Source organism: Felis catus, chromosome C1 (assembly GCF_018350175.1).
Source record: "Felis catus isolate Fca126 chromosome C1, F.catus_Fca126_mat1.0, whole genome shotgun sequence".
Lineage (NCBI taxonomy): Eukaryota > Metazoa > Chordata > Mammalia > Carnivora > Felidae > Felis > Felis catus.
Genome location: NC_058375.1, coordinates 165054815 through 165068095, shown reverse-complemented (window position 1 = coordinate 165068095; position 13281 = coordinate 165054815). Strand labels below are relative to the sequence as shown.

Genomic DNA, 13281 nt, shown 5'->3' with positions numbered 1-13281 from the left:
CACTGACTTTGTGGTAAGTTGTTATGGCAGCAACAGAAAACTAATACACCAATACTATCCAGTTACACATGATAATAAGAAAGTACAATGAAAGACAATTCCAGATAAGTCTAAATATTTTAATATAATTTATTGTCAAATTGGCTTACATACAACACCCAGTGCTCATCCCAGCAAGTGCCCTCAATGCCTATCACCCATTTTCCCCTCTCCCCCTCTCCCCCACTCCCCCATCCACCCTCAGTTTGTTCTCTGTATTTAAGAGTCTCTTGTGGTTTGCCTCCCTCCCTCTCTGTTTGTAATTATTTATTTCCTCTTCCCTTCCCCCATGGTCTTCTGTTAAGTTTCCCAAGATCCACATATGAGTGAAAACACATGATATCTGTCCTTCTCTGACTGACTCAAATAAGTCTAAATATTATGTTGCATTCCAAGCATTTTCCTTTTTTTGGAACATAAAGATTATTGTTTTTATGAAGATAGTTTTTCTTGACCCCAATGAATAAATGACAAACCAATATTTAAGAATATTTGTTTGAAAGGCACCAAATATTGGCATACATGAGATCTCAGCTTGGAAACATGTGGAGGTCTACCTAAGTTTGATTCAATAAATTCTACCAGTACTTCATGAGTACTTTATTCCAGGTGGGGCTTTCAAAAATGGTTATTTTATAGTCCCTGCTAACAAACTAGTGATCCATGAATGAATATGAGTAAGGATATGAACCAGGTATTACAAACTGAATTCCTAAATGTTCCTAGGAAGTGTGGATGGTGCTATAGCAGCTGACATTCTTGCAGATGACCCCAGTGCTTGGTCTTGAAGGATGAGCAGGAGTGATTGGAGGAGGAAAGATCCAAGGGTAGTCAAGCAGGGGTACTCAGTGCATAGTGGGATGAGTTTGCAGAGTCCTAGGCAGACTTGGAGAGCTCTGACAATGAGCTGGCCAGCTTGGAGCTTTCTCTTTCTCCTTTAGCCATCACAGTTCTGTGGAGTTGAGTGGAAAAGAGGAGAGATGTCTGGGCAGAAGGTCTTATTCTCTAAATCTTGCATCTTGACTTAACAAGCTGCTTGGCCTGTCCCGCACTCTTTTCTTCTCACATTGGTCCATTCGACATTTAGAAAAATTGGAAAAAAAACTATTATCTGTAGAATAGCAGCAAACGTGTTTTTCCCCCTGTCCTGTAGAGAGAAGGAATATTTAATTAGTCTACCTGTGGGCCTAATAAACAACAGGGAGTTATCTCAGGAGGGGGGAGAATTGAGTAAACTGAATGATACTTATACATATTCCACAAACTGACTGACAGAGTTGGGCCCGAGATGGTGTGGAGGTATGTCAGCACTTAGGGGAAATGGGGAAATTAATGAGGCAGAGATGGAAGGACAGATCATCTGGATGGGGGATGGTGAGGGCCTTCGTTAACCTTGAAATTTGCTTCAGGGGAAGGCATGTCCTGGAGGTTTCTTACCCAAGACTGTGAATCCCGACTTCGAGCGGTGGAGAAATTGCTAACCATGATAACTCATTCATTGTTGCATCTCTTAGCTGAATCGGTACTCATAACTCATAAAGCTGCCTCATAGCAGTTTGCACATAAGTCAGACACATAGCTCACAAGATAGCTTCTTGTGCTTTCAGGTTTTGCAGGGTCTGGTTAGAGTCCACCTGGTTCCTGAGCAAATCCTACTTTAGTAACAACAAAATTCGATTAATCATCATCGTCGTCGTCGTCGTCGTCATCATCATCAGTAGCAGCAGCAGCAGACACCCAACATTTCTCAAACAAAGAATAGTTTACAAATACCTTCATGTGTGGGGAACCATTTGCTCTTCTTCAACTGCCTTCTACGGCCAGGCGGGGTATGTAAGAATGTTATCAGGACAGAGCCACTACTTGGTGTAGATCAATGCAAACTGTGATGCCGTGTTCACTATACCCTTAAATGAGACCTATACCTGAGGAATCCTTTCTCGAGATGGGCTCAGACATTATGGATATGAGAGGAAGTCTGCTAGCCTGGAGCATGAAAACAGCAAGGATTGAAATATATAAGCAGAGAGAAGAATTCTGTACGTTAGTGTTATGTTTCTGAGTTTCTCCTGGGACGAGGGTGATTCATTATATAAACAGGGATGAGATCACATGGGCCGATCAGGTCTATAATAAATCTTGAGACAACTCCGGGAAGGGTACTCTGTGGTGTTAGCAATCAAATGTAAGGAGACCACACCATCCCCTTCTTAAGTATCAACAGCAACAAAGTGAAAGCACACAGGTGTCTGATTTGTTCTTTCTAATTCGCTATGATGACTTGGGGAAGTGTGGCTGCCAAGTGCCGGCTCCTAGTGTGCATAAAGGCAGTGACTTCATGAGAACTATCAGAAGATTAAAAAATTCAAAGACAAAGGATGACAAGAAAGATGAACTGAACTAAAGTAATTAGGTAAGTATCTGTGAGTAACAGAAGCCTCAGGATGGTTGTCCTGAGTTTTTGCTGTAAAGTACTTGTCTGCAATATTTTAAGGACTTAGTAGAATTTTATTTTAAAGCCATGACATTAGCACAGTTAAGCCAATCAATGTTTTTTAATAGCCTTTTAAAGGTGCCTTTTTAATTGTGCTCTGTGGGAGGGAAAGGCACATGGAGACTGGAAAAACATCTAAAAATGGCTTAGTCAGATCTTTCAAAACTATTTGCAAGTGCAAATTTCTGGCTTGGTTTGATTGCTGTAGAAGTGGGGTTAAAGTGCGAGATCTAAAGGGCTTATTCCCCAGCGAAAAAACAAAGACTTAGCTCTTGTGTACATTCATTCAGCTTGGCCCCAGAGCAAAAATATTTAGAATCTGCACCATTTTCCCTTTAGAGATGCAAGAGAGTTGCGGTTTCTCTTAGAGGAGAAATAGCTCTACGCGGAATTTTTCCTGCCCACATTGGGGCCCAGGAGGGCCAGAGAACACTCACGTTGCTCCTTCTAGCAGTCCTCTGACCTCCTGAATGTTTGCCAGTGATCGCTTCAGTTTTTTATAGTTAGAATGTGCCTAACATCTGGATGAATAGCAAAAAGTACTGTTAACTTTCCAACTTGCTATTTGGCGCAATGCCCACGTTATTGGCAGAACCATCATAGTTCATTCCCCTTTCTTCATAGCTTAGTTTTGTGTGATGCTTTGTTGTTTAAAAAATGCTTTCATATATATTATCCTGTTGGGAGCCCATGATAGTCATGTGATACAAGGAAGCTATTATTAGTTTCTGTTTTATAAATGTAGAAACTAAAGCTTGGAAATATGGAGAGGTCTATCCAAGGTCGGTTAAACAAATTCAACCAGCATTTCATGAGTACTGTAGAATGCTTTATATATCCCAGGGGACTTTCAAAAATGATTATTTTATAGTTCCTGCAAACAAACTAGAAGCCACATATCTACCATATCTCACTTCTTCTCCAGTGCTATTTCTATGAAATTACATTGTCTCTTGCATGGCATGTGGACTTCTCTGAAGAATTTACTTAAAAATTTTTTTTAATTTTTTCATTTATTTTCTTGAGTTTTACTGAGATATAATTGATATACAGCACTGTAAAAGTTTAGCATGTATAGCATAATGACTTGACTTACATATGTTGTGTAATGATTACATTAGCAAGATATAAAAAAAGAAAAAGAAAAAAATGGATTTTTCCTTGTGATGAGAACTCAGAATTTACTTTCTTAATAATTTTCACATATACCATATTGATAATTACATTAAATTTATTTTATTTTTTTTAATTTAATTTTTTTTAAATTTCCGTCCAAGTTAGTTAGCATATAGGGCAACAATGATTTCAGAAGTAGATTCCTTAATGCCCCTACCCATTTAGCCCACCCCCTCTCCCGCAACCCCTCCAGTAAACCCTCTGAACCCTCTGTTCTTCATATTTAAGAGTCTTTTATGTTTTGTCCCCATCCCTGTTTTTATAGTATTTTTGCTTCCCTTCCCTTATGTTCATCTGTTTTGTATCTTAAATTCCTCATGTGAGTCAAGTCATATGATATATGTCTTTCTCTGACTAATTTCGCTTAGCATAATACCCTCTAGTTCCACCCACATAGTTGCAAATGCAAGATTTCATTCTTTTTGATTGCCGAGTAATACTCCATTGTATATATACCACATCTTCTTTACCCATTCATCCATTGATGGACATTTGGGCTCTTCCCATACTTTGGCTATTGTTGATAGTGCTGCTATAAACATTGGGGTGCATGTGCCCATTCGAATCAGCATTTTTGTATCCTTTAGATAAACACCTAGTAGTGCAATTGCTGGGTTGTAAGGTAGTTCTATTTTTAATTTTTTGAGGACCCTCCATACTGTTTGGAGGGAATGCAAGCTGGCTGCCCCAGTTTGCATTCCCATCAACGGTGCAAAAGGGTTCCCCTTTCTCTGCATCCTTGCCAACATCTGTTGCTTCCTGAGTTGTTAATGTTAGCCATTCTGACAGGTGTCAGGTGGTACCTCATTGTGGTTTTGATTTGTATTTCCCTGATGATGAGTGATGTTGAGCATTTTTTCATGTGTTGGTTGGCCATCTGGATGTCTTCTTTGGAGAAGTGTCTATTCATGTCTTTTGCCCATTTCTTCACTGGATGATTTGTTTTTTGGGCATTGGGTTTGATAAGTTCTTTATAGATTTTGGATACTAGCTCTTTATCTGATATGTTGTTTGCAAATATCTTCTCTCATTCTGTCGTTTGCCTTTTAGTTTTGCTGATTGTTTCCTTCGCTGTGCAGAAGTTTTTATTTTGATGAGGTCCCAATAGTTCATTTTTGCTTTTGTTTCCCTTGCCTCCAGATACGTGTTGAGTAAGAAGTTGCTGCAGCTAATGTCAAAGAGGTTTTTGCCTGCTTTCTCCGCAAGGGTTTTTTTGATGGCTTCCTGTTTTACAGTTAGGTCTTTCATCCATTTTGAGTTTATTTTTGTGTGTGGTGTACAAAAGTGGTCCAGGTTCATTTTTCTGCATGTTGCTGTCCAGTTTTCCTAGTACCACTTGCTGAAGAGACTGTCTTTATTCCATTGGATATTCTTTCCTGCTTTGTCAAAGATTAGTTGGCCATACATTTGTGTGTCCATTTCTGGGCTCTCTATTCTGTTCCATTGATTTGAGTGTCTGTTTTTGTGCCAGTACCATACTGTCTTGATGATTACAGCTTTGTAATACAGCTTGAAGTCTGACTTCTTTAAAATTTTTCAATCCAAGTATTTGTTGATTTGGAGTTGCAACATAATGACAGAGTGTGGTATAGATAATTTGGGGAAATGAATTAACCAATAGAAAAGATTATCTGGTCTTGCTTTTTTTTGGATTAGTTTTAGAAAGAAGAGTGATTTGGGGTATTTGTTTTTCTATGCATTTCACTGCAGTGTTCATCACAGTACTATGTGCTGCTGTATTGACCCGCTATGATCAGTTCCGACAAGAGGCCACGAATATGCGTACAAAATGGAAGAAACTGAACAAGGTGGAGAGGTGGGTTGGAGAAGAGGGGAAGTGCCTCTGGGCCACCATGGCTATCTGTGACCAGGCAGGCACTACACCAGTACATTTTAATGCCTTTGTATTTGTCCTTACACTTGGCCAGTCCTATTAGTAAGTGACATGCTTGATGGTTTGTTGTTTTCCTTAATTTCCTAGAGAAAAGGTCTCTGAAAACTCTAAACCTTTCTGAGTGAAACTAAAAGAAACAGTTCCCCCCCGCCCCCCCATCACACTCCCACCCACCCGCCCTGCCTGCATTTCTCAGTTTTGACTGAGGGTCCTGGATGAAAAGTTTGTAGGAAGCAGAAAGTAGGGGGATTATCAGGGATGGTGCTGCATTGAAACCAAGGAAAGGATGTATTCTAGGGCAGAACAATGTGGAGTAGTCTCACAGAGCTGAATTGGCACACTAGCTCTGCTGTGAGATCCTGAAGCACTTAAACCTTGTGAGACTCAGTTTCCTTACAGTAACATTGATCTAATGATGCCTGTTTTAATTGGCTGTTTAAAGGTTTACATGAAATAACATATCTGTGAAGGGTCAAGAGGACTGTGTGGTATACAGCAGGTACTCAGTCATGGTAGCAGCTACTTCTACTACTCTTGTCACCCGCACTGCCACTAGAGCCATCAGGTTGGAGAAAGCAAGAAACCAGGTTAGCTCTTGTCTGCCACTTTTCCATTCTCTTGGATCCTGTTATTGGGGATAGAAAGGGCAAGACTTCTCTCAACAAAACCAGTTAGAAACCCATGACTCCATTGTTTTAGCTAAAGAAGTCGGTCCTGCAAAGATTTTACCAATAGTAGTTTAAAAGTGCTTTGGTCTGGGAGGCTACACCAGGCACTAGAATTCTGATTCCAGGTATGTTCCCAACTGCAGTTCAACTGTTCAGCCATTGTGATGACATGCCTTAGTTTTCTGAACTTCAGTTTGCCTTTTGCTAAATGAGACTGGAACTAGATCTCAATCCAATCAAATTGGTAGAAATGTTTGAGTAACAAAGGCCAAATAGCAAAAGATTTCTTGTGTATTTCTTCTGCTCTCTTGTCTCCCACTTTTGCCACAAACACACACATTCCGTTGCTCTTTTTACAATAAAGGTTTTGATACAGTGAAGACACAACTGGGGAGCCCATGCGTCCATTTGTTCACTTACTCAAGGACCCTTTCTGAGCACTTATTACATGTCAGGCATTGACCTATTTAGGGAAGTGCTTGGGCTCCCCCAGGCATTGTAATGGAGGGTGCATGAATCATGGCTTCATATATGATCTGGCAGCATAAGAACTTTGTAAGTGGAAACAGTGGGTCAGGAAGCAAGGAGGCAAAGTCAGTCTCTGCACAATGAGAGACTGAGCTTGGAATGGTGCACTGTGATCTGGGAACCTCATTATTAGCAAGTTGGAGACACACTGGAGAGTGTTCAGAGAAAAGCCACAAGGATGATAAACGGGCGGAAAGACTGATTTATGAAGACTTACACAACAAAATATGTATTCTTGGATCAACAAAGACTTCAGAAGAAAGTGATCACTATCAACAACTCTCTGAAGGTTGTGAATTCCCCAGAGGCACCCCAGAGGTGTTTGCCTGATATGTGAAATGTGACAAGGAATCAGAAGATGGCAAATTTAACCTGTGGATCAGGGAAAAATGAGAAATATAAATCTATCCAGGCCTTATTGATGGGAAGTAGCTTCCAAGGGCAATATCCTTAATCTGTTTTATCTCCTATATACATTTCTGCAGTTGTAATTATGCAAATCATTTGTTGTTTCTTTATGTTCAGGGGTTTTATGTGTGTTTCCTATTTACACACACCTTCCCTGAAGATGTCAAGAATGAAATATTTGATTTTTTTTTGTAACCTTCCACTTCAAAGGCTTAAAGATAAAAGCAGTTGAGTTATGGACAAATTGTTTTTTTAAACCAAAGTTTGCATGCTTAACCTTTGTTGAAAGTCGTTGTCATAATGTGAATTTTATTCCTATGAAAAGCCAGATGGGTGACTCTTTACAAAACTATCCCTCAGTGACCTGATCAACAGTTTTACGCACACACACACACACACACACACACACACGCATACACATGATACACCATAAAGCTTTCAAAGGATATAAAATCAATTTAAGGGCAGAATCCAATCCCATGCAATTTTATGTATTTGGGACTCCTGTGAGCACAGCAATTTTAGCTATGGGATAGAGGTGCAATACTTCAAGAAAATAGCCCAAGTGAGACCTGGACCTAAGGTTTGGGCCACAGAAACCCTCTAAAGAGCTGGGTCCTATGGACTGGCAGGGCTATTTGCTCTCAGCATTGCTCACGTCAGTGTCAGGACATGGAACTGGGTCCAATAGAAGACTAACATTATATCTATTAAAATACTTTTTGGTCTCACAACCCTGGTTTCCACTGGTGATCTAACTGGTTCCTGGGTGGTGAGTTTATGTCTGGATCAGGGCTGGGGTCGAGCACACAGCCAAGCTAAAACTGGGGGCTTGGTCCATCCCCCTGGCCACCACAGTGGTTGGCTCAGGGGCAGGCCTGCGACCTGAGCTGGGACTCAAGGACATTTTCTAAGATGGTACAGCTCAGATCTTCTCTTCATGGCCAGGGCAGCATGAAGATATGAAAGCTGGAACTGCTGGGGTAAATTTTGCTGTCATGATGGGGGCCGGCCTGAGAAGGAGGCCTGTGCACGGACCCATGCAAAGCCAGAGGAAAATCACGGGGGGTGGAGCCAGAGTCCTGCTGACAAAATCCTATCTGGCTGCCTGTCTCTGCTCTTTTCAGTTATTAGCATTAATAAATGCCCTTTCATTATTAACTGCTTTTGACCTGGGCTTTGGTGCCTTGTGGCATAAAGAATCCCAATTACTATTTGAATAAGGGACCAGGTTGTATGGTAGAGGTCATGATTTCTGTCTAAGTGTGGAGGAGAGAAGGTCCATGTGAGCTGGGAGATCGTTACAGCCGTCGTCACAGGGTGGGGAGGAGGGAATAGAAGGCAGGAGGTAACTAACAGTTGAGTGTCTCCTAGGTTCCAGACATTGGGACTAGTCCTCACAGTCCACACCCATGACCAAACTGTTCTTTTTGTCTCCTTATCCTATTTTGTAAGTGAGAAAACTAAGGCTTGGACTAGTGGAGCAACTTGCTCCAGTCAAGTGGGGGAGACATAAAGATTTGATGAACCTGTGCTCTTCTCATGGCTCCTCGCTCTTTCAAGCCTACAGCTTGGGTTCCAGATACCTGTGTGTCAGTCCCAGTTCTAGGTGTTCAGCCTTGGACAAGTCACCCATGTTCTCTGTGCCTTCGTTTCCTCCCACGTAGCATGGTGATGATGATGCCCGCCTCTCAGAAGCATTCTGGAGCTTCATGTGTGGGAAGCCCTTGTGAGAGGTGAGTGTGAGGCATTATTCTTACTAGGGAAATCTTCAGGGAGGAAATAACACCTAGCCTGGGGACAGTAATAGGGGTGGGTTTCTGTGGGGAGTTAGCAGGGGAAGGATGAACCGAACAGATCGGCTGAGGCAAAGGCGTGGAACACAACTGAACTTTGGTCATTTGTGCAAAAGAAAAGAAACCGCCCCAGCAGCTCCTGATGTGAAGCTTTGGGGAATAAGTTCCAGGGCAGTGTTCCTTTATTTGTTTGTTTATTTGTTCATTTATCTTTCCACTTATTCAAGGAGAAATATACTCTCATAACTCCATTAACTTTCTTCCTCTTGCCTAAGTGCTAGTAGTCCACTGAAGTCACTCAATATGTGTAATTTCCCTAGCTTCTGTATCCCACGTGGCTTTCCTTCTCTCCTCGACACTTTCATCCTTATTTAATGATATAGATATTTATATATCAATATATAAATATTAATAAATATATCTCATTATGTGTATTTGTACATAAACATATATTTAATTAAAAATAAAAAAATATTTTAACCTTTTGATCTCCTTCACTGATTTCTCTTACCTCCCATCTCTGACAACCACCAATTTGTTTTTTCTATGAGTTTATTTATTTTTATTTTTTTATATTCCACATCTAGTGGAGATCATACAGTATTGGTCTTTGTCTGACTTATTTAACTTAGCATAATGCCCTTAAGATCCATGCATGTTGTCACAAATGGCAAGATTTCATTCTTTTTTAATGGCTGAATAATACTTCATTGTGTGTGCATATATATACACACACACACATAACATATATACCCATATGTATATATACACACATATATACATATATACTATATATACATACATGTGTGTAGATAGACATATATGTCTATAGATAGATACACATTAAATTTTCCTTATCCATTCATCCTTTGATGGCCACTTAGGTTGTTACATATCTTGGCTATTGTAAATAATGCTGCAGTGAACATAGGGCTGTGTATATCTTTTCAAGTTAGTGTTTTTTTTTTTTTTTTTAATTTTTTTTTCAACATTTATTTTTGGGACAGAGAGAGACAGAGCATGAACGGGGAGGGGCAGAGAGAGAGGGAGACACAGAATCGGAAACAGGCTCCAGGCTCCGAGCCATCAGCCCAGAGCCTGACGCGGGGCTCGAACTCACGGACCGCGAGATCGTGACCTGGCTGAAGTCGGACGCTTAACCGACTGCGCCACCCAGGCGCCCCTCAAGTTAGTGTTTTCATTTTCTCCAGATAAATGCCCAGAAGTGGAATTGCTGGATCACATGGTAGTTGTATTTTTAATATTTTGAGGAACTTCCATACTGTTTACCATTGTGACTATGCCAATTTACATTCTCACCAACAGTACACAAAGGTTCCCTTTTTTCCACATTCTTGCCAACACTTGTTATCGCTTGTCTTTTTGATTCTAACTGGTGTGAGGTGACATCTTATTATGGTTTTGATTTGCATTTCCCTGATGACTGATGATGTTGAGCATCTTTTCATGTGTCTGTTGGCCTTCTGTATGTCTCCTTTGGAAAAATGTCTAATCAGATCTTATGCTCATTTAAAAAAATTTTTTTTAACATATATTTATTTTTGAGAGAGAGAGAGAGAGAGAGCACATGCAGGGGAGAAGGAGAGAGAGAGGGAAACACAGAATCCCAAGCAGGCTCTAGGCTCTGAGCTGTCATCACAGAGCACGATGCAGGGCTCAAGCTCACAAACCACGAGATCATGACCTGAGCTGAAGTCGATGCTTAACCAACTGAACCACCCAGGCACCCCTCTTTTGCTCATTTTTAAATTGCATTGTTTGTTTTTTGCTATTGAGATGTATGAGTTCTTTAGATATTTTGGATATTAACCCCTTACCAGATATATGACTTGGAGATAATTTCTCCCATTTAATAGGTTGCCTTTTTATTTTGTTGGTGGTTTCTTTTGCTGTGCAGAAGCTTTTTTGTTTGATGTAGTCTCACTATTTACTCTTGCTTTTGTTGCTTCTACTTTTGGTGTCAGATTACAAAAATCATCTTCAAGACCTATGTCAAGGAGCTTCTGCCTATTTTTTTTTCTGGGAGTTTACGGTTTCAGGTCTTACATTCAAGTCTTTAATCCATTTTGAGTTAACTCTTTTGTGCGTATAAGATAGTAATTGGTTTCATTCTTTTGTCTATGGCCGTCCAGTTTTCTCAACACCATTTATTGGAGAGACTGTATTTCCCCATTGTGTATTCTTGGCTCCTTTGTTGTAAATTAATTGACCATGTATGCATGAGTTTATTTCTGGGCTCTCTATACTGCTCCATTGATCTAAGTGTCTGTTATGCCAATATCATAATGTTTTAATTATTGTAGCTCTGTAATAGGATTTGAAATAAGGGAGCATGATGCCTGAAACTTTCTTCTTTCTCAAGGCTGCTTTGGTTATTCAGGGTCTTTATTTTTGTCTCATATGTACTATATAGTTTTATATTTTATTTGTTTAAATTTAAAAAACTGTTTATTTACTTTTGAGAGAGAGACAGAGTGCAAGCAGGGGAGGGGCAGGGAGAGAGGAAGACACAGAATCCGAAGCAGGCTCCAGGCTCTGAGCTGTCAGCACAGCTGACATGAACCATGCGATCATGACCTGAACCAAAGTCAAACACTTAACTGACCGAGCCACCCAGGCGTCCCTATATTTTATTTATTTAGTTTGTCCCTCTGTTTCTTCCATTGGACTATAAGCTCCCCAAGGGCAAGGATTCCCCCTCCCCCAACCCATTTTGTTTGCGGTTATATCCCAGTACCTTGAACAGTGTCTGGCACATAGTAGATATGCAATAAATATTTGTTGAATCAAAGAACCATTTTTATATCTATCCTATCTGTGGTGGGCCATACGTGGATATCATCTGAAAGAGAATCCTCCTTTCCACTGATCTTCTCACACAAAGAGTTTAAGAATTGTCAAGAAACACTTTTCTCCTCATCCTGTCAGTCCATCTAGCTCCATCTTAGAAGAGGATGCGTCTCCTTTTTATGGATCCTCTTTCACTTCTCCTCCTCACAATCCCATTGACCTATTTCTAACCCTCTGTCTTTTCCTGCCCGGGTGCTGAGTTCATCTTGGAGGGTTTCTATCAGTGTTTTTGAGGTCCTGTCCTTCTATCTTTCAAAGTCTTCAGGGTGTCACATCTACAAGACAAACTTTCCCCCCTGCTAATGCTGATCTTCTCTTGGAGCCTAACTTTGATGTACCAACGTATTCTCAAAGTCTCTTTTTCTTGGCTCCTTTCAAAGGCAACTTCCTTTCAAGGAGAGGATGAAGAAGACCAGGAAAGAAGGGACAAAATGAAAAAAAGAACACTTCACCCTGTCTTACATGTATTCCCAATTCCTTAATTAACAGAAGAGATAAAAATTGAACTCTTGATTTGTCTTAATTGGGCTGAGAAAGCATATCTGGCAACAGACCTATTATTGGAATCACTAATTTTATTTCTCTCACTCTTACCTTCCTTTTGATTTAATGATACCTATACTAAATAATGGGCAGAGATACACTGGAATATTTCTACTGGTGCAATGGCTAAAATATTACATCAAACAAACAAAATACCTATTTATATCTACTCTGCTCATATTTCTTATACTAGGTAAAACCTTGTTAATTTTACTGATTTATTTTTACTAGGTGACTCACAGTTTCGCATCAAGTCTTTTTTAATTAAAATATCTATTTTGGGCAAATGAAAACATACAATCAAGAAGGTGGTCTTAATTGAAGAATAGCTGAAAGTAAATCAGTAAAGCAGCAAACTCACTGTTTTGTGTATTCATTTATTCCAATCCCTTACAATTTCAGTTGGAAATTTCAAAGAACCATAGAGTAAGAGATGGACAAATGCTATTAAGCCACAGTATCTGTTCTTTGCCAATATTCTCTCTTTTTAAAAAAAAAATATAATTTATTGTGAAGTTAGCTAGCATGCAGTGTGTACAGTGTGCTCTTGGTTTCAGGAGTAGATTCCCATGATCCATTGCTTTCATACAACACCCAGTGCTCATCCCAACAGGTGCTCTCCTCAATGCCCATCACCCATTTTCCCCTATCCCCCTCCAATCAACCCTCAGTTTGTTCTCTGTATTTAAGAGTCTCTTATGGTTTGCCTCCCTCTCTGTTTGTAACTATTTTTTCCCCTTCCCTTCTCCTATGGTCTTCTGTTAAATTTCTCAAATTCTACATGAGTGAAAACATATGATATCTGTCTTTCTCTGACTGACTTATTTCACTTAGCGTAATACCCTCCAGTTCCATCCACATTGT

At 40.0% G+C, this 13281-nt stretch overlaps 1 long non-coding RNA gene across 3 annotated transcripts in view; it reads left to right on the top strand.

Moving 5' to 3' along the window:
• Positions 1-7653, top strand: part of LOC111561878 — a 172635-nt gene extending 164982 nt beyond the window's left edge. For all 3 annotated transcript variants that reach the window (XR_006583338.1, XR_006583341.1, XR_006583340.1), the window contains 2 exons: positions 1647-2452; positions 5420-7653. This is a non-coding gene — a long non-coding RNA (uncharacterized LOC111561878). The remainder of the gene's footprint in view (positions 1-1646; positions 2453-5419) is intronic.
• Positions 7654-13281: the final 5628 nt, after the last annotated feature.